Raw genomic sequence first — 20,677 nt, 5'->3', positions numbered from 1 at the left:
TGTGTGTGTGTGTGTGTGTGTGTGTGTGTGTGTGTGTGTGTGTGTGTAAAGTAACAAAAAAATGTAAAGAAACCCCATTCACATTTTACAGGTAGAGTTAGATTTCAGTGTAAATTCAAATCAAGCTTCTTTTTTTGTAATTTTATTTTTTTAACATACCCTAGCGTTAGAACAACTTTCTTCTTAATGAACAGAAAATGTTATAGGAAATATAGGTTTAAAGAGCTTTGAAGACAAGGATAGAGGCAGTAGTCATCTCTAGTACTTGATAATGTTCTGTTTGATGGCATTTCTAAGTCAAGGAAGCGTATATTCTGATTTGGAAGGTTGATGACCCAGTTAACAAACCAATCGGCAAATGGAACAGAGTATTTATGAAAAAGTATTTTGGAAAAAAAAGCATTGAAAGAGACTAATTCAAAGTATATAATCACAGCTGTCTTGACCCCTAAAATGAAAGAAGTTATAATTAGCTAAAAGTCACTGCCTTCATCGGGAAACTGTGGCAAACGCTCAGCTTCAAGAGAAGTCATCATCTCATGATGATCAGTACATTTCCATAAGCCTTTCAAATACATCATACAGAAGTTTCCTAACCAAACTTTCATTATTGTATTTAATCATTCCCTCATACATTTCATTCCATACGTTTAGGGACCCACTTGGCACTCTGAGGCAACTCAAATATGAAAATAAATAAATACTAACACTCTAGCGTACTGCAAAATATTATGGACAAGGACTAATTACTATGAAAGCCCAGCGTTTGGTGCAATACCTTGTGACCAGGAGGAAAAAATAGAAAAAATAAAAAGGGAGAAAGAGATGATACTGGTTACACTCAGAACTCTCCTTCATGCCTGGCCTGGCACACTCTGCCTGCTTTTCGTTTGTTTAAAGTGCTGTTTACTGTGGGAGGCCGGGCGCAGTGCCTGATGCCTGTAATCCCAGCACTCGGAGGCTGAGGCGGGTGGACCACTTGAGGTCAGGAGCTTGAAGCCAACCTAGCTAATGTAGTGAAACCTCGTATCTACTAAAAATACAAAAATCAGCTGGTATGGTGGCACACACCTGTAATCCCAGCTACTCAGGAGGCTGAGGCAGGAAAATTGCTTAAACTTGGGAGGCAAAGGTTGCAGTGAGCCAAGATTGTGCCACTGCACTCCAGCCTGGGGAACACAGTAAGACTCCATCTCAAAAACTAAAATAAAAATATAAAGTATTGTTTACTGTGGGCCAGGAACTGTCTAAAGTGGTTCACATAGAAGGCCACTGGGAGGCTGAGGTGGGCGGATTACCTGAAGTTGAGAGATTGAGACCAGCCTGACCAACACGGAGAAACTGTGTCTCTACTAAAAATATAAAAAAATTAGCCGGGCATGGTGGCACATGCCTGTAATCCCAGCTACTCAGGAGGCTGAGGCAGGAGAATCTCTTGAACCCAGGAAGTGGAGGTTGCGGTGAGCTGAGATTGTGCCAGTACACTCTAGCCTGGGCAACAAGAGCAAAACTCAGTCTCAAAAAAAAAAAGAAAACAAAACAAAAAATAAATAAAGTGGTTCACATAGAATATTTGTTTTTATTTTATCAAGTGCTCCACCAGTATTAAGTTCCTCCTTCTGCTCCTCTCTTCCTCCAGGGTAGACCTTCAGAGTTGGAAATTAAAATATTTCCCCCACTCCCTCTGTTCTGCAATATTGAGGCACTGGGCAAAATCTGGGGTTCTCTCTCTTGAGCTGGAGCATGAGGAGACTTACCAGGGACTTACTGGAGCTGGCATTCACAAAGGGGGACAATTGCTATTAGAATTCTGGGCAGGGATGCACGTAGCCTCAGCAAGCAGGAACTAGCCGCAGGACAGGAGAGCACTCAGGCCCTTTTGTCCCTGTCCCTTGCTGTGATTGTGCTTCAGTCACTCTCCTCTCACTTTCTCTGAGGGCCAGGCTAGGCTGGGCAAAATGGCAGGTCAAGCTCTCATTTCTGCATTGTCTCCATTTAAGAGAGTAGCCAGAACATAGGCAAGAATCCCTTAGTGTTAATTCAAAGTTCCTGGGAAAGTGACCCTAGCCCAGGTTAGGTCAGGTACCCACATCTGGTCCAATCAACTGTGGTCAGGATATGAGACTCACTGCACAAAATGAGCATTGGGAGGCTTTCTGCTGTTTCCATGCGCACTGGAGAAGAAAAAGAAGAGAAGGAGCATGACATTTTGGGCAGGATGATTCTTCACTTGGGGGTAGTGGGGAGAAGAATAGGAGCAGTAGCCATGAGATGTACCCAATGGGTGTCTACTTATGACATCTTTATTTCCTCAGATTTGTGAAAGTAGAATTAATGGTCTAAGGATATGAATTTTTTTTTTTTTTTGAGACAGAGTCTTGCTCTGTCACCAGGCTGGAGTGCAGTGACGCGATCTCGGCTCACTGCAACCTCCACCTCCTGGGTTCAAGAGATTCTCCTGCTTCAGCCTCCCGAGTAGCGGGGACTATAGGCTCCAGCCACCAAGCCTGGCTAATTTGTTGTTGTTGTTGCTGCCGTGACGAATAATTTTTGGATTTTTAGTAGAGATGTGGTTTCACCATGTTGGCCAGGATACTCTCGAACTTTTGACATCGTGATCTGCCCCCCTTGGCCTCCCAAAGTGCTGGGATTACAGGCATGAGCCACCGCGCCTGGACCCAGGATGTAAGTATTCTTAAATTCTTTTTGTGGTGGTGGTGTTTTTTGAGACGGAGTGTCACTCTGTTGCCCTGCCTGGAGTGCAGTGATGAGATCTCAACTCACTGCAGCCTCCACCTACCAAGTTCAAACAATTCTCCCACCTCAGCCTCCCAAACAGCTGGGATTACAGGCATGGGCCACCATGCCTGGCTTTTTTTTTTTTTTTTTTTGTTTTTTTTTTAAGAAACTGGGTTTTACCATGTTGGCCAGGCTGGTTTCAAACTCCTGACCTCAAGTGATCCTCCCATCTCAGCCTCCAAAAATGCTGGAATTACAGGCATGAGCCACTGCGCCTGGCCATATTTTTAAGTTCTTGATAAAGTTCTGTCATATTGCCAAAACTGTTACTCATTTTCTCCTCTCATCTTAATTATAGAAATAGAAGAGTTAAAGTATTTCCCATGTATTCAGTAGTCATTGGTATTTCTTTCTCTACAATTGACTAGTGGTGGGTTTGCTTATTTTTTCCATTACAGTGTTAGGTGCTTTTGTGATTTCTCTATATGAATTTTTTATATGTTGATTTTACATAGAAGAGTATACCATATCTCCTTTGAGATTTCTTTCATTACTAAGCATAAATTCTTAGAAAGTCTTTCCCTTAAAACTTCCTCTCCTCTGGCTGGGCGAAGTGGCTCATGCCTGTAATTCCAGCATTTTGGGAGGCCAAGGCAGGTGGTTCACTTGAGCTCAGGAGTTCAAGACCAGCCTGACCAACATAGTGAAACCTCATCTCTACTAAAAATATCAGACTTAGCTGGCATGGTGGCATACACCTGTAATTCTAGCTAGTTGGGAGGCTGAGGTAGGAGGATCACTTGAACCCGGGAGGCAGAGGTTGCAGTGAGCCAAGATCATGCCACTGCCCTCAAACCTGGATGGCAGAGCGAGACACTATCTCAAAAATAAATCCTCCCCCAGAAATCTTTCATACAAAAATACTGCTAACGTTCACCAGGGATATTCACTGCAGAATTTCAGTAACAAAATATAGAAGCAGCCGGGCGCACTGCCTCATGCCTGTAATCTTAACACTTTGGGAGGCTAATGAAGGCGGATCACCTGAGGTCAAGAGCTCAAGACTAGCCTGGCCCATATGGTGAAATCCCGTCTCTACTAAAAAGGCAGAAATTAGCTGGGCGTCGTGGTGGCCGCCTGTAATCCCAGCTACATGGGAGGCTGAGGCAGGAGAACTGCTTGAAACCGGGAGGTAGAGACTGTAGTGAGCAGAGATTGTGTCGTTGCACTCCAGTCTAGGCAACAAGAGCAAGACTCCTTCTCAAAAAAAAAAGAAAAACAACTTAAAAAAAATATAGACAACGTTCAACCTTCAACCTGAGGAAGCTGAAAAAAAAATATATATATTTATATAGACAACCTAAATAGGTATCAGTTGAGAGATAATTAAATAATTAAGTTATGGCTCATCCATACTATAGAATACTAGGCAGCCATTAAATATAAGGGAGATGTTTCGGGTCCACCCACAGATGCCAAAAAAAAAAAAAAAGAAAAGAAAAAAGAAAAAAAAGAAAGCTATAAGGGAGGTGTATATGGTATGGAAAAGTGTGATGTCACGTGAAAAAAAACAAGTCACAGACTATAAGTAAAGTAGTATCTTATGTATATTAGAGAAAACTATATTATATACACACATACACATACACAAACACACATCTGCAAATACTAGGCAAGGGCTGGGAGGATATACATGGAACTGTTAGCAGTGACTATATTTGGGCACACACTGAGGCAGGTGGTAAAGATCAAATCACATAGTGATATGGTTCCGATCTGTGTCCCTACCCAACTCTCATGTTGAAATGCAATACCCAGTGCTGGAGGTGGGGCCTGGTGAGAGCTAATGGGATCATGGGAGCAGTTTCTTTTTTTTTTTTTTTCCAATTATTATTATTATTATTTTATTTTATTTTTGAGGCAGAGTTTCACTCCTGTTGCCTCAGCTGGAGTGCAGTGATGCAATCTCCACTCACCGCAACCTCCGCCTCCTCGGTTCAAGCAATTCTCCTGCCTCAGCCTCCCCAGTAGCTGGGACTACAGGTGTGCGCCACCATGCCCAGCTAATTTTCTTGTATTTTTGTAGAGACGGGGTTTCACCATGTTGACCAGGATGGTCTCGATCTCTTGACCTCGTGATCCACCCACCTCGGCCTCCCAAAGTGCTGGGATTATAGGCGTGAGCCACCGCGCCCGGCCTCCAATTATTACTATTATCATTTTATTTTATTTTTGAGACAGAGTTTCGTTCCTGTTGCCCCAGCTGGAGTGCAGTGATGCAATCTCCACTCACTGCAACCTCTACCTTCCAGGTTCAAGCAATTCTCCTGTCTCAGCCTCCCGAGTAGCTGGGATTACAGGTGCCCACCACCACACCCAGCTAATTTTTTGTATTTGTAGTAGCGATGGGGTTTCACCACATTAGCCAGGCAGGTCTCCAACTCCTGACCTCAGGTGATCCACCAGCCTCAGCCTCTGAAAGTGCTGGGATTCTGGGATTACAGGCGTGAGCCACCACGCCCGGCCTATTTTTTTTTTGACATGGAGTCTCACTCTTGTCACACAAGCTGGAGTGCAGTGGTGTGATCTTGGCTCACTGCAACCTCCATCTCCTGGGTTCAAGCGATTCTCCTGCCTCAGCCTCCTGAGTAGCTGGGATTACAGGTGCATGCCACCACGCCTGGCTAAAATTTTGTATTTATTAATTTTTGTATTTTTAGTAGGGATGGGGTGTCACCATGTTGGTAAGGCTCGTCTCGAACTCCTGACCTTGTGATCCACCTGACTCGGCCTCCCAAAGTGCTGAGATTACAGGCATGAGCCACCACACCGGGCCTCAGATATTTCTTTGTAGCAAGGCAAGAATGGATTAATACAGATATCACTTTAGTTTTATGAGGAATATGTATTACTTTTACATTTTATATCATGTAACCTTCTCCAATCACATTCCCCTCTTTCCCCAGGGTACCACAACCCTGAATCTGGTGCTTTTTTTATTTCTATGATGTCATACTTTTACCAAATATGTCTATATTTCTAAACAGCATGTAGTGCTTTTCTTCATATTTTAGAATTGTGTATCATTGGGATTACACTGCATGTCATCTTCTGTAACTTAATCTTTCACTTAATTATGCATTTTTTATTTAACCATGTTAATACCAATACTTCTGATCATTCACTTTCGGTGCTATACAGCATTCCATTGTTAAATGTTTTGCAGTTTATTTATCCTCTGATTTTTTGTGGTTTGGAATATTTCCAGCATTTTGCCATTTGCAGGGCACATTTCCTTGTGTGCCATGGTTTCTCTAGTGTGTGTATCTAACAGTGAAACCAGGTTACAGGGTGTGTGCTGCTTCCATTTCACAAGCTATGGGCAAGTTGCTTTCCTAAATGACTGCACCAATTTACCATCCCACCAGTAGTATATAATAGATTCTATTGCTCTAAAAAATCCTTATCCATCCAGAGATTTATCTATATTATCTAACTTTTTTTTTTTTCTGAGACAGAGTTTCACTCTTGTTGCCCAGGGTGGAGTACAATGCTGTAATCTCGGCGCACTGCAACCTCTGCCTCCCAGGTTCAAGCAATTCTCCTGACTCAGCCTCCTGAGTAGCTGGGATTACAGGTGTGTGCCACCACATCTGGCTACTTTTTGTATTTTTAGTAGAGACGGGGTTTCGTCATATTGGTTAGACTGGTCTCAAACTCCTGACCTCAGGTGATCCACCCATCTTGGCCTCCCAAAGTGCTGAGATTATAGGCTCATGTGAGCCACTGCACTCAGCCTAATATATATATTTTTTGATACAGGGTCTCATTTTTTCACCCAGGTTGGAGCACAGAAACATGATCACAGTTCATTGTAACTTCAAACTACTGGCTCAAAGAATCCTCTCACCTTAGCCTCTGAAGTAGGTGGACCACAGGCATGTCCACTGTGCCCAGCTAATTTAAAACTTGGTTTTCTTTTTCTTTCATTTTTTTAGAGACAAGGCCTCGCTACGTTACCCAGGCTTATCTCAAACTCCTGGGTTCAAGCAATCCTCCTTAGTGTCCCAAAGTGTTGGAATGACAGGTGTGAGCCACTGTGTCCAGCTTCAAATTTTTATTTTAGTTTTCTTTTCACTAAACTCTAAACAAAGACTAAATTAATTTGGTATGTGGATAAGAACCTAAATTGAGCCAGGAGTGGTGGCCCCTGCCTGTAATCCCAGGAGGCAGAAAGATTGCTTAAGCCCAGGAGTTCAAGACCAGTCTAGGCAAAATAGGGAGACTCCCATCTCTCTAAAAAAAAAAATTAAAAATTAGCCAGGGATGGTGGCACCTACCTGTAGTCCCAGCTATTTGTGAGGCTGAGATGGAAAGATCACCTGCGCCGAGGAGGTTGAGGCTGCAGGGAGCTGTGATGGCACCACTGCGCTCCAGCCTGGACAACAGAGAGACACCCTGCCAAAAAAAAAAAAAAAGAGCTAAATTGATTTTTAAATAAATAACCAATTTTCACTCAACCATTTATTGACAAGGAAAAGCCTGCTTCGTTATACACTTTTAAATATTTTTCTTATTCTCAGTCAGACGTGGTGGGTCACGCATGTAATCCCAGCACTTTGGGAGGCTGAGGCGGGTGGATCACCTGAGGTCAGGAGTTCAAGACCAGTGTGACCAACATGGTGAAACCCCATGCTAAAAATACAAAAATTAGCCAGGTATGGTAACAGGTGCCTGTAGTCCCAGTTACTCAGGACGCCGAGGCAGGAGGGTAGCTTGAGGCAGGAGGGTAGCTTGAACCTGGAGGGTGGAGGTTGCAGTGAGTTGAGATGATGCCACTGCACTCCAGCCTGGGCGACAGAGGGAGACTGTTTCAAAAAAAATAAACAAATAAAATAAATAAATCCTTTTCTTATTCTCTTCCGATGATTCATCTAGTTGAATTTTAGTATCATTTTGTAGAGTTTCCCTAAATAACCTACTGGGATTTTACTGTAATTGCGTTTGGCTCATGAATTATTTTGGTCTCTAGCCCCATTCAGTGGATCCTTCCCATAATCTCAAACTTAACGGACCAAACTTCTCTCTGCATGAAATCCAGTGCCCTCTGTTTGCAACCTGCCCCTTCATGAACATGTTTAGGATGATCATTTCAAGGAGGCCAGTGTCTTCCTTGTCTCCTAAGTTTCTCTTATTTATTTTGATTTATTTCCTCCGAACTTTTGCTTATAGGTTTCCTTTCCACCACAAATTCCAACTCTTCTTACACTTCTCTTTATTTTGTTTATTCAAACATTTAACTTTCTTCGAAGGCAGGCTGGGGCTGCCGCTACCCTTAGAATCCTAGCGAGGACTATCACTATCTTGCATTGCTATTCAACTTTTTCACCTCTGTCTGCAATCTCTCCCTGATTGAGTTTAACTAAAATAAGGAAAGAAAGGTAGTGGAACTTGCCTGGAGAGACAGCCAGTAAGAACAGGTGCTGGTAAAAGGAGCAGCAGGCTAGGTTAAGGATTCCGCTTTTTTATTTTTATTTATTTATTTTTGAGACGGAGTTTTGCTCTTTGTTCCCCAGGCTGGAGTACAGTAGCGCGATCTCGGCTCACTGCAACCTCCACTTCCAAGGTTCAAGCGATTCTCCTGTCTCAGCCGCTTGAGTAGCTGGGATTACAGGCACCTACCAACGTGCCCGGCTAATTTTTGTATTTGAGTAGAGGGTGGCGGTTTCACCATGTTGGCCATGCATGAGCCACTGAGCACACACTTTTTTTTGTTTTTGAGGCAAGGTCTCACTCTGTCTCCCAGGCTGGAGTGCAGTGGTGTGATCATGGCTCACTGCAGGCTTGGTCTCTTGGGCTCAAGCAATCCTCCCAACGTAACCTTTCAAGAAGCTGAAGCTGAAACTACAGGTGTGCGCCACCATGCCCAGATAATTTAAAAATTTTGTGCAGTGGGACCCTTTTCACAAGATGGCGCCGAAAGCGAAGAAGGAAGCTCCTGCCCCTCCTAGAGCCGAAGCCAAAGCGAAGGCTTTAAAGGCCAAGAAGGCAGTGTTGAAAGGTGTCCACAGCCCCACAAAAAAGAAGATCTGCAGGTCACCCACCTTCCGGCGGCCCAAGACACTGCGACTCCGGAGGCAGCCCAGATATCCTCGGGAGAGCACCCCCAGGAGAAACAAACTGGACCACTATGCTATCATCAAGTTTCCGCTGACCACTGAGTCTGCCATGAAGAAGACAGAAGACAATGCCACACTTGTGTTCATTGTGGATGTTAAAGCCAACAAGCACCAGATCAAACAGGCTGTGAAGAAGCTCTATGACATTGATGTGGCCAAGGTCAACACCCTGATTCGGCCTGATGGAGAGAAGAAGGCATATGTTCGACTGGCTCCTCATTACGATGCTTTGGATGTTGCCAACAAAATTGGGATCATCTAAACTGAGTCCAGCTGGCTAATTCTAAATATATGTGTATCTTTTCACCATTAAAAAAAAAAAAATTTGTGCAGTGACAGGGTCTTCCTTTGTTGCCCAGGCTGGTCTCAAACTCCTGAGCTTAAGCAATCCTCCCACTTCAGCCTTCCAAAGTGTTGGGATTAGAGGTATGAGCCACTGCGTCCAACAAGCATTCTACTTTTAATATCTCAATAAACCTGAACAAACAGGAATCTGAAATGTTTTATCCATTAGTGGAGAAAAATAGACTAAATATTAATAATGCAGTATCAAAAACACTACTTACATAGACTGGGCGCGTTGGCTCATGCCTGTAATCCCAGCACTTTGGGAGGCTGAGGCGAGCGGATCACCTGACGTAGGGAGTTCGAGATCAGCCTGATCAATATGGAGAAACCCTGTCTCTACTGAAAAAAAAAAAAAAAATACAAAATTAGCCAGGTGTGGTGGCACATGCCTGTAATCCCAGCAACTCAAGAGGCTGAGGCAGGAGAATTGCTTAAATCCAGGAGGTAGAAGTTGTGGTGAGCCAAGATCATGCCATTGCACTCCAGCCTGGGCAACAAAAGCAAAACTCTGTCTAAAAAAAAAAAATAGGGAATGGGCAATGAAATGCACAAAACCCAGGCAGTACCAATTGCAGGAGATATAATGTATGAGTAATCTCAAAGCGAGATGACTGAGAGTTGGTTTATGGATCAGAGAGATTGATTTACCAATGGTTCAGTAATTGAATAGTAAATTGATTCAATGTGACATTGCTGATTGCAATGGCAGAAGATTACATACAATTTGCCAAATGAACAACAAAAACCATCTGACACATTTTTCAGTTTCTCTTTTTTATTTTTCTAGGAATGCCATTTTTTCTATTTGCCTGAACTAAAGAAAGAAATCGAGCCCTTTATTAAGCAGAGGTGGGAGGGAATGAGAGGAGAGGTCAGTAGTAATTAAGCACTGATCCATAGAGTTCTTCCAATAACCCCAGGAAGCAGGTGTTACACTATTTACAAATGAAAAAAAAAAACTGAGATTTAGAGAGGTAAAGTTAACTTTCTAAGACAAACAAGAGGATTTGAAATTAGACGTGAATCTAGAATCGCTGCCCTTTCTTTCACTATCACCAGATCAATTTCCCTAATGATGCAAATTTAGATAGCATGTTGGGTTTCAGGAGGTAGAAGTTGTGGTGAGCCAATACATTCCAATAAATGGAATGTATTCTAAAACTTGAAAAGCTTGTCAAGTAGTCAAACTGAGATACAGGGCTTTCCAGTGCACAATATACAGTAAGAATAACAGGACACTGGTGATATTAGAAAGATGAAGCAGGTTGCGTGTTCTTCTCTAGAACTGTGATGAGCCTAAAGCCATCCAAAGCATATAGACACCACTAGATATATCTTCCTCAGATTCTGGAGTGACATCACAGGGAATGACAGAGTAAAGACTTTTGAAAATATGCTCTCTCATTAGAGCACTGAAAACACTGACAAAAATTGTCAAAACCAATTTCCTTGGAACACTGCACAATAACCAAACTTTTGCAGCAATTCCAGGGCATTTATTCGAGAAAAACGGCTACATCTTGATAAGAACAGTGAACTTTGTGACAATTTATTTTGTCCTATTCCCATCCCCATCTCTTTAGGTCCATAGTAATCTCAAGAACCAACTACTCTGTATCATGGCAAATGAACAGCCTAGCAGCCACTATAGAAAACCAAATGGGTTTGGAGCTCCCCAGAGCGCCATTCACAGACCTGTCTGGCAGTTCCCTGGAAACCTCCACTCACAGGGCTGGTCTTTATTTGATCTGACTCAGAACTCAGTGCAAAAAGCCTTTCCCTGAGGGCATTACTCAAAAACAATCAGTAACAATTATTTAACATTAGAGTTTCTTATGGTTAAATGATAACAATTGGAGCAAACCAGAAGCTGACCAAAAAACACAAAAAGAAAAGCTGGGGGCTGGGTTAGGAGGCTGAGGCCAGTGGATCACCAGAGGTCAGGAGTTCAAAACCAGCTTGGCCGATATGGTGAAACCAGGCCTTTACTAAAAAATACAAAAAATAGCCAGGCATGGTGGCACATGCCTGTAATCCCCGCTACTCGGGAGTCTGAGGCAGGAGAATTCCTTGAACCTAGGAAGCAGGGATTGCAGTGAGCCAAGAGCGCACCACTGGACTCCAGACTGGGCAAAAGAGCAAGACACCGAAAGCTGAGGTATAAGATATCCACAGGAAGCTCTGACAAACTCTAACATATTCCTTGGAATCTACAAGTTCATGAGCATGTGCAAGGTTGTGCACTTGCCCAGAAAATGTCTGAAAGTCCCTATATTCTCATCTCTGTCAGACCTTGAGGCCCTTCACAAGCAGAGAGTAAAGGCTGAAGCAGAGTTGAGAAATTCCTACCTGAGCATTGAAGGCAGGCCCCCACACGCGCAGTCTCTCAGGAAACGCTGCGAGACTTAATGGTTCCTCAGATTTGAGGAACTCTGCGTCCAATAATCAGCTGACTACTAAGCTAAATTGACAGATTTCAGTGCTATACATTGAAAAGGAATACTGATTTGCCTGAGTGCAGTGGTTCATGCCTGTGGTCTCAGGTCTTTGGGAGGCCACGGATTTGAGACCAGGCTGGAAAACACAGTGAGACCTATCTCTACAAAAAGTAAAAAAGAAAAAAGAAAGAGACGCAGCCAGGCGTGGTGGCTCACGCCTGTAACCCCAGTACTTTGGGAGGCCAAAGCGCGTAGATGACCTGAGGTCAGGAGTTTGAGACCAGCCTGGCCAACGTGGTGAAACCCCGTCTCCACTAAAAATATAAAAATTAGCTGGGCTTGGTGATGTGCACCTATAATCCCAGCTACTCGAGAGACTGAGGCAAGAGAATCACTTGAACCTGGGAGGCGGAGGTTGCAGTGAGCTGAGATTGTACTCCAGCCTGGCAATGGAGCCAAACCCCGTCTCCAAAAACAAAGAAAGAGACAAAAAGGCATAAGAATGATATAACGGACTTTGGAGACTCGGAGGAAAGTGTGGGAGGGGGGTGAGGGATAAAAGACTGCACACTGGGTACCGTGTACACTGCTCGGGTGATGAGTGCACCAGAATCTCAGACATCACCACTAAAGAACTTATCCATGTTACAGTCTTGCCAATGCACCACAATGTAGTAGCGCGGAAACCAAGGACGAAGTTAGAGCAAAAGTTTAATAAGTGAAAGAAGAAAGCTCTCTACTGTGGAGAGGGGATCTGAAGAGGGTTGCTGTTTTTGTCTTTTTTTTTTTTTTTTTTTTGAGACAGAGTTTCGCTCTTGTTGCCCAGGCTGGAGTGCAATGGCACGATCTTGGCTCACCACAATCTCCGCCACCCAGGTTCAAGTGATTCTCCTGTCTCAGCCTCCTGAGTAGCTAGGATTATAGGCATGCGCCACCACGCCCAGCTAATGAGTGCTGCTGTTTTTTCACAGTTGAATGCAAAAGCTTTTATAAGAAAGCTGGGCGTCTGAGGTGCATAAGGCCTGAATTTCTGGTAGCTCTACCCCGTCCTTCCAGGACACATGCGGGTCCTTAGCTTGAGTTACTCCATATTGCTTTGTTCCCCTTACTGTGCATAAGTCAGAGGACAGAATTTGCCATTGTGAGTATGTCTGGGCAAGTGATCTGTTTAGCCTTTCTTATCTGTGCAACTAAGGGCATGTCTTAGGCAAGCCCCCTTGTGCAAGTTCCCTTAGCTGTGGTTGCAAGCTATTCTTTAGTTTGAAAGGATTCAGTCAAGGACCCCCCTTAACTACCTGCCTGACTTTTTTTCTTTCTCCTCTCTCATAAGCAAACACCACCTGTTCCCCCAAAATCTATTGAAATAAAAATAAATAATAATTTAAAGAAGAAAGCAAAGAAAAAAAAACTAGGGCCAGGCATAGTGGCTCACCACGCCTGTAATCCCAGCACTTTGGGAAGCCAAGATGGGTGGATCATGAAGTCAAGAGATGGAGACCATCCTGGCCAACACGGTAAAACCCTGTCTCTACTAAAATTACAAAAATTAGCTGGGCATGGTGGCGCGTGCCTGTAGTCCCAGCTACTCGGGAGGCTGAGGCAGGAGAATCGCTTGAACCAGGAAGATGGAGGTTGCAGTGAGCCGAGATTGCACCCCGTTGCACTCCAGCCTAGCAACAGAGTGAGACTCCATCTCAAAAAATAAGAAAAAAAACTAGCTGGGTGTGGTGGTGCATGCCTGTAGTCCTAGTCACTCAGGAGGCAGAAGCAGGAGGATTGCTTGAACCCACGAACTAAAGGCTGCAATGAGCTAGGATAGATTGCATCACTGTGCTTCAGCCTGGAAGACCAATAAAGACCCTGTCTCTTAAAAAAAAATACAAACTTTACAAAATGGGTTCAGGAAAGTCACTAAACAAACAGCAGCAATACAAATCCTCGGGAGAGAAGAGAATCCAATTTCAATCATTGCCATGTTATATTATTTTAAATTCCCAGTTTCCAGCAAAAAATTACACAACAGGCAAAGAACAAGATAGTGTGTCCCAGGCACAGGGAAAAAAAACAGTCAATGGAAACTGTCCCTGAGGAAGCCTAGACTTTGTACTTATTAAACTTTAAGATATTTAAAATATCTTTAGGCCAGGCATGGTGGCTCATGCCTGTAATCCCAACACCTTGGGAGGCTGAGGTGGGAGGATCACTTGAATCCAGGAGTTCAAGACCAGCCTGAACAACACAGTGAAACCTTGTTGCTGAAATAAATAAATAATTACCCGGGTGTGGTGACATACTCCAGCTACTTGGGAGGTTGAGGCAGAAGAATCGCTTGAACCCGGGAGGCAGAGACTGCAGTTTAGCAAGATCTCATAACCTATCTGGTTCTCTTATCTGTGAAATGAAAGGTCAGGACAAACTAAGTTAACAGGACGTTTTCTACCCAAACATTCCAGAAAGGAAAAGGCAGAGATAACTAATGATGTCAATGATCATACAGCAGCCTCTTCCCAAACACACTCCCAAGCTTTTTTTTTTTTTTTTTTTTTTTTGAGGGGGGGTTTCACTCTTTTTACCCAGGCTGGAGTGCAATGGCGCAATCTCGGCTCACCGCAACCTCCGCCTCCCGGGTTCAGGCAATTCTCCTGCCTCAGCCTCCTGAGTAGCTGGAGATTACAGGCACGCACCACCATGCCCAGCTAATTTTTTATAGTTTTAGTAGAGACGGGGTTTCACCATGTTGACCAGGATGGTCTTGATCTCTTGACCTTGTGATCCACCCGCCTCGGCCTCCCAAAGTGCTGGGATTACAGGCTTGAGCCACCGCGCCCGGCCTACTCCCAAGCTTTTTGTTGTTGTTGTTGTTGAGACAGAGTCTCACTCAGATAACCAGGCTGAGTGCAGTGGTGCAATCTGGGCTCACGGCAACCTTCACCTCCCAGGTTCAAGTGATTCTTGTGCCTCAGCCTCCCAGGTAGCTGGAATTACAGGCATGTGCTACCACGCCCAGCTAATTTTTGTATTTTTAGTAGAGACAAGTTTCACCATGTTGGCCAGGCTGTTCTAAACTCCTGGCCTCAAATGATCTGCCCACTTTAGCCTCCAAAGGGCAGGGATTATAGGCATGAGCTACTGCACCTGGCCTCAAGCTTTTGTAATGAATTGGTATGGCAAGCTAAAGGTTATTGTTGAGCACCTGTAGAGAATTTTTGATTTCAGTTATACTTTCAACTCCAGAATTTCTATTTGGTTATATAGAGAGAAATATATATTTCTCAGTTTGTTCTGACCTTTCATTCATAGATAAAAGAACCAGACAGGTTATGAGATCTTGCTACACTGCAACCTCCGCCTCCCAGGTTCAAGCAATTCTCCTGCCTCAGCCTCCCGAGTAGCTGGGATTACAGGTGTGCACCAGCATGCCCAGCTAATTTTTGTATTTTTAGTAGAGACGGGGTTTCACTATGTTGGCCAGGCTGGTCTCGAGCTCCTGACCTTGCGATCTGCCCACCTACGCCCCCCAAAGTGCTGGGATTACAGGCGTGAGCCACCTCACCTGGCCATGACCAAGAATTTAAAGCAGATATGTTGTGGGGTTGGGGAGTGGCTATAAATCTCATCTATTCCCATTTAAGGTAGCTCCACCCACCTCCAGTGTTTCAAGAAGTACCTTCAGGCAACCACTGTTTTCCTTCTCCCACAATCTGTAGTTCTTTTGCTTTCCAGCTTGGGCCCGGCAGGATGGCAAGAAGAAAAGCCTTTCTGCCAGCAGTGTGGTGGTGACCAGAGAATACACCATCAACATTCACAAGCACATCCATGGCGTGGGCTTAGAGAAGTGTGCCCCTCGGGCACTCAAAGAAATCCAGAGATTTCCCATTAAGGAGATGGGAACTCTAGATGTGCACATTAATACTAGGCTCAACAAAGCTGTTCGGGCCAAAGGAATAAGGATTGTCCCATACCGTATCCCTGTATGGTTGACCAGAAAAGGTAATGAGGATGAAGATTCAACAAACAAGTTCTGTACTTGGGTTACCCTTGTACGTGTTACCACTTTCAAAAATCTACAGTCAATGTGGATGAGAACTAACCACTGATTATCAAATATATCAAACGAACTTATAATACAAACAAACAAAATACTTTCTAGTTCTCATCCTACATTTTAAAAATGCTTTTTTTGTTTTTTTGACAGGGTCTCACTCTGTGGTTCAGGCTAGAGTGCAGCAGTGGTGCAATCTCGGCTCACCTCCGCCTCCTGGGTTCAAGTGATCCTCCCACCTCAGCCCCCAAGTAGCTGGGACTACAGGTGCACACCATCATGCCTGGCTAATTGGTTTTTTTTTTTTTTTTTTTTTTAGTAAAGACGGGTTCTGTTTTGTTTTGTTTTTTTTGAGATGGAGTCTCCCTCTGTCACACAGGATAGAGTGCAGTGGCGAGAGCTTGGCTCACTGCAACCTCCACCTCTCGGGGTCAAGCAATTCTCTGACTCAGCCTTCCAAGTAGCTGGGATTGCAGGTGTCTACCACCACGCCCAGCTAATTTTTTTGTATTTTTAGTAGAGACAGGGTTACACCATCTTGGCAAGGCTGGGCTGACCACCTGATCCACCCGTCTCAGCCTCCCAAAGTGCTGGGATTACAGGTGTGACCGCCACACCTGACCCAAGACAGGGTTTTACCATGTTGCCCAGGCTGGTCTTGAACTCCTGAGGTCAAGCAATCTGCCCACCTCAGCCTCCCAAAGTGCTGGGATTACAAGAGTGAGCCACTGTGCCTGGCCTAAAAACACTTTCTTTACTGAAACAGTGGCATTGCTGCTTTAATAGACTAGTATGATTACATGGATTTGGACCACATACACATAGCAAGTGCTTAGTACAAATTTATTTCAATGACTATTGATTAAATTTGTAGTCCTTTCCTCAGCTTGTTTCCAAAACCATGCTGACAAGAAATTTACTCCCCTCCCATTCCTGCTGCTACTCCTTTGCATTTAAGGGGTAGGAAGCAGGAGGAACAGAGAGACCGTTATTTCCCACAGGTAGGCAGTAACATGACATTGTCACTGCTATCCCGGGTCTCCTTTCCATTTCAGAAAAAAGCAAAAACTCATTTTACAGAATTGATCAAATTATTGAGTCCCTGAGTAACTTGAATAGCACAAAACACCATACCTTTATATTCTTTTGTTGTTGTTGTTGTTGAGATGGAGTTTTGTTCTTGTAACCCAGGCTGGAGTGCAATGGCATGATCTCGGCTCACTGCAGCCTCCACCTCTGGATTCAAGTGATTCTCCTACCTCAGATTACAGGGACCCACTGGCACACCCAGCTAATTTTTTTTTTTTTTTTTTTTTTTTTTTTTTTTTTTTTGTTAGTGGAGACAGGGTTTCACCATGCTGGCCAGGCTGCTCTTAAACTCCTGACCTCAGGTGATCTGCCCACCTTAGCTTCCCAAAGTGTTGGGATTACAGGTATGAGCCACCACACCAGGCTCTTACCTTTTATGTTCCGATCACTTGATTATCTTTCTAGCTCTATTACCCTTCATTCTTCCTACTTCAAAGTTTATGCATAAACTAAGAGAAACTACTTGAAATTTCCTGAATGTACCATGAAAATAATGAAACCACCTTTTGCATTGATTTTATATAAAAAATAAAGATGGCCGGGTGTAGTGGCTCACACCTGTAATCCCAGCACTTTGGGAGGCCAAGGCAGGCAGATCATTTGACATCAGGAGTTTGAGACCAGCCTGGCCAATATGGTGAAACCCCATCTCTACTAAAAATACAAAAACTAGCTGCACATGGTGGCAGACGCTTGTAATTCTAGCTACCTGGGAGGCTGAGGCAGGAGAATTTCTTGAACCTGGGAGGTGGAGATTGCAGTGAGCCGAGATTATGCCACTGCACTCCAGCCTGAGCAATAGAGTGAGACTCAGTCTCAAAAAAAAAGAAAGAAAGAAAGAAAGAAAAAAACCTGGGCGCAGTAACTGACATCTGTAATCCCAACACTTTGGGAGGTCAATGCAGGTGGATCATTTGAGGTCAGGAGTTCAAGACCAGCCTGGCCAACATGGTGAAACCTCATCTCTATGAAAAATACGAAAACTAGCTGGGCTTGGTGGCATGTGTCTATAGTCCCAGCTACTCAGGAGGCTGAGGCAGGAGAATCAGTTGAACCCGGAGAGGGAGGTTGCAGTGAGCTGGGATCACACCACTGCACTCCAGCCTGGGCAACAGAGCAAGACTCCATCTTAAAAAAAAAAAAAAAAAAAAATTGGAGATAAGAATATGTGACAAAAATAGCTAATTGTCTCCTATTATCTGTTCTACCATTTCATAGGTTAGAATACCAAATTTTTAGTTGCAGATGTGATGCCCAGAATAAATACTATATTTCCCAGAGAATGTTGCTGCTAGTTGTGGTTATGAGACTATGTTGGGCTAATGGGATGAATGTGGACCAAGAACCTGCATAAAATGATAGTTAAGTTCCCTTGGCCTGCTTCCGTGCTATCTGGAATGTGGATGTGACAGCTGGAGCACTAAAGGATGAAGGCCACATGTGACTTTTGGAATAGTTAGATAAAGAAGTCTAGGATCCTAAGGTCTTTGTAGAGATAGAAATAAACTGCTTGGTTGTTTAAACCACTGTTATTTTATTTCATTTATCTATCTATTTTTGAGACAGAGTCTCACTTTGTTGCCCAGGCTGGAGTGCAGTGGCGCAACCTCAGCTCACTGCAACCCAACCTCTGCCTCCGGGTTCAAGTGATTCTCCCACCTCAGCCTCCCAAGTAGCTGAGACTACAGTAGGCGTGCACCACCATGCCCGGCTCATTTTTGTATTGTTAGAAGAGACCAGGTTTCACCATGTTGGCCAGGCTTGTCTCAAACCCCTGACCTCAGGTAATCCACTTGCCTCGGCCTCCCAAAGTGCTGGGATTACAGGTGTGAGCCACCATGCCCAACCTCACTGTTATTTTAGGTCTCTGCTAAAAGCAGTGGAACATGCTTGCTTTGTAAAGGTTGTTCCCTCTGCCTGACAGTTTGCTTGATGTGTTGTTCTGGGTTCTCTAGAGAAACAGAACCAGTAGGATAGATGAATGGGAAGATAGATGATAGATAGATAAATAGATAGATAGATAGATAGATGAGAGGGGATTTATTAGGAGAAATGGCTCATTTCAATTATGGAAGCTGGTCTCATGACATGCTATTGAAAGGTGGACAACAGGCTGGGTGCTGTGGCTCACGCCTGTAATCCCAGCACTTTGGGAGGCTGAGGGGGCTGGATCACAAGGTCAGGAGTTTGAGACCAGCCTGGCCAATATGGTGAAACCCGATCTCTACTAAAATTACAAAAATTCGCCAGGCATGGTGGCTGGCCCCTGTAGTCCCAGCTACTCAGGAGGCTGAGGTAGGAGAATCACTTGAACCCAGGAGGCAGAGGTTGCAGTGACCCAAGATCACACCACTTTACTCCAGCTTGGGCAACAGAGCAAGACTCCGTCTCAAAAAAAAATAAAAAAGAAAGGCGGAGAACCAGGGAAGCAGGTAGTCTGGCTCCATCCAAGTCCAGAGGCTTGAGAACCAGTGGAGTCAATTGTGTAACTCTCAGTCCAAGGCCAAAGACCTGAGAATGTAGGGGTCTGCTGGTGCAAGTTCTAAAATCCAAAGACTGGAGAACATGGAGTCCTGATGTGCACAGGCAAGAAAAGATGGGTGTTTTCTTTGAAGGGAAGAGGAGAAATTCTTCTTTCCACTGCCTTTTTATTCTGTCTGGGCCCTCAATTGATGGATGGTGACTCCACACATTGGATGAGGGCAGATCTTCCTTACTCAGTCCACTGATTCAAATGCCAATATCTTCCAGAAACATCCTCATGGACATACCCAGAAATAATGCTTTACCCGCTATGTGGGTATCCCCTTAATCCAGTCAAGCTGACACCTAAATTAACCATCGCACTCAACAAACTTCTACTTATCCTCAAGACCGAGATCAATCCAATTCCTCCTCTGTGGAACTTCTGATCTCCACCTAGGGATTTAATTCCTTAGCTTTATACCAGTTCTTAATCTTTTGCATACTTTTATAGCAAGTTGCACATTTTCATTTATAAATTTGTCTCCCTACTAGAGCAGTCTCTCACTTAAAAAATAATAGGAGATATCTTTGAATAAACATAAAAAATAACATGGCTCATGTGGATTCTGAAACTGCCCCCAAATCTATGACAATATTAAATATGCTAATCCTGTAAGCTACCACTACCTATCCAAAGATTCCAATGTACTTTTTTTCCCCCTTTTCTTGGAGGAAAAAAAGAGTCTTGGTCTGTTGCACAGGGTGGAGTGCAGTGGCATGATAGCTCGCTGCAACCTCTGTCTCCCAGGTTCAAGCCATTCTCCTGCCTTAGCCTAACAAGTAGGTTGGACTACAGGCATGCACCACCACACCCTGCTAATTTTTTTTTTTTTTTTTTTTAGTAGAGACAAAATTTCACCATGTTGCCCACGCTGGTCTGGAATTTCTGGACTCAATCGATCCACCCACCTCAGCCTCCCAAAGTGCTGGGATTACAGGTGTGAGCCACTGTGCCCAGCACTGATGTACTTCTTAGGATAAGCATCTCCTTCCTCCTCTCTCCTGGTCCACTCAGTTGATCTGTTGAATAAACACCTATTTGGTTGGGTACTGAGGTAGGAGATGCTCGGAAAAGACGTTTGGGTTCTGTCCTCAAAATACCTGCAATGTGCTAGGTGAGACAGATTCTCAAATAATAATATGATATACGGAGAAGAGAAGTAGCAGAAATGAGGAGATAAATAATTCTGTTCTCAGGCACAGGTTATGATGATACCTGGACTACATTTTGAAAGAATAATACTTCACCCAATGGACTGGAAAAAAAGGAGAAAAGGGTAACAGAAGATATAATGGGCAGAAGGAAAAACATGTGC

General features: G+C 44.0%; 2 pseudogenes; both read left to right on the top strand.

The window, feature by feature from the left end:
• The first annotated feature begins 8,694 nt into the window (after nt 1–8,694).
• LOC116528721 lies at nt 8,695–9,199 on the top strand (annotated as a pseudogene).
• A 674-nt stretch (nt 9,200–9,873) lies between these two features.
• LOC116528654 lies at nt 9,874–15,801 on the top strand (annotated as a pseudogene).
• The last annotated feature ends 4,876 nt before the right edge of the window (nt 15,802–20,677 follow it).

The sequence above is a fragment of the Sapajus apella genome, unplaced genomic scaffold (assembly GCF_009761245.1).
Source record: "Sapajus apella isolate SASKATOON/1434 unplaced genomic scaffold, GSC_monkey_1.0 scaffold59, whole genome shotgun sequence".
NCBI lineage: Eukaryota > Metazoa > Chordata > Mammalia > Primates > Cebidae > Sapajus > Sapajus apella.
The sequence above is the reverse complement of the archived record's forward strand: the minus strand, read 5'-3'. Positions and strand labels throughout refer to the sequence as shown.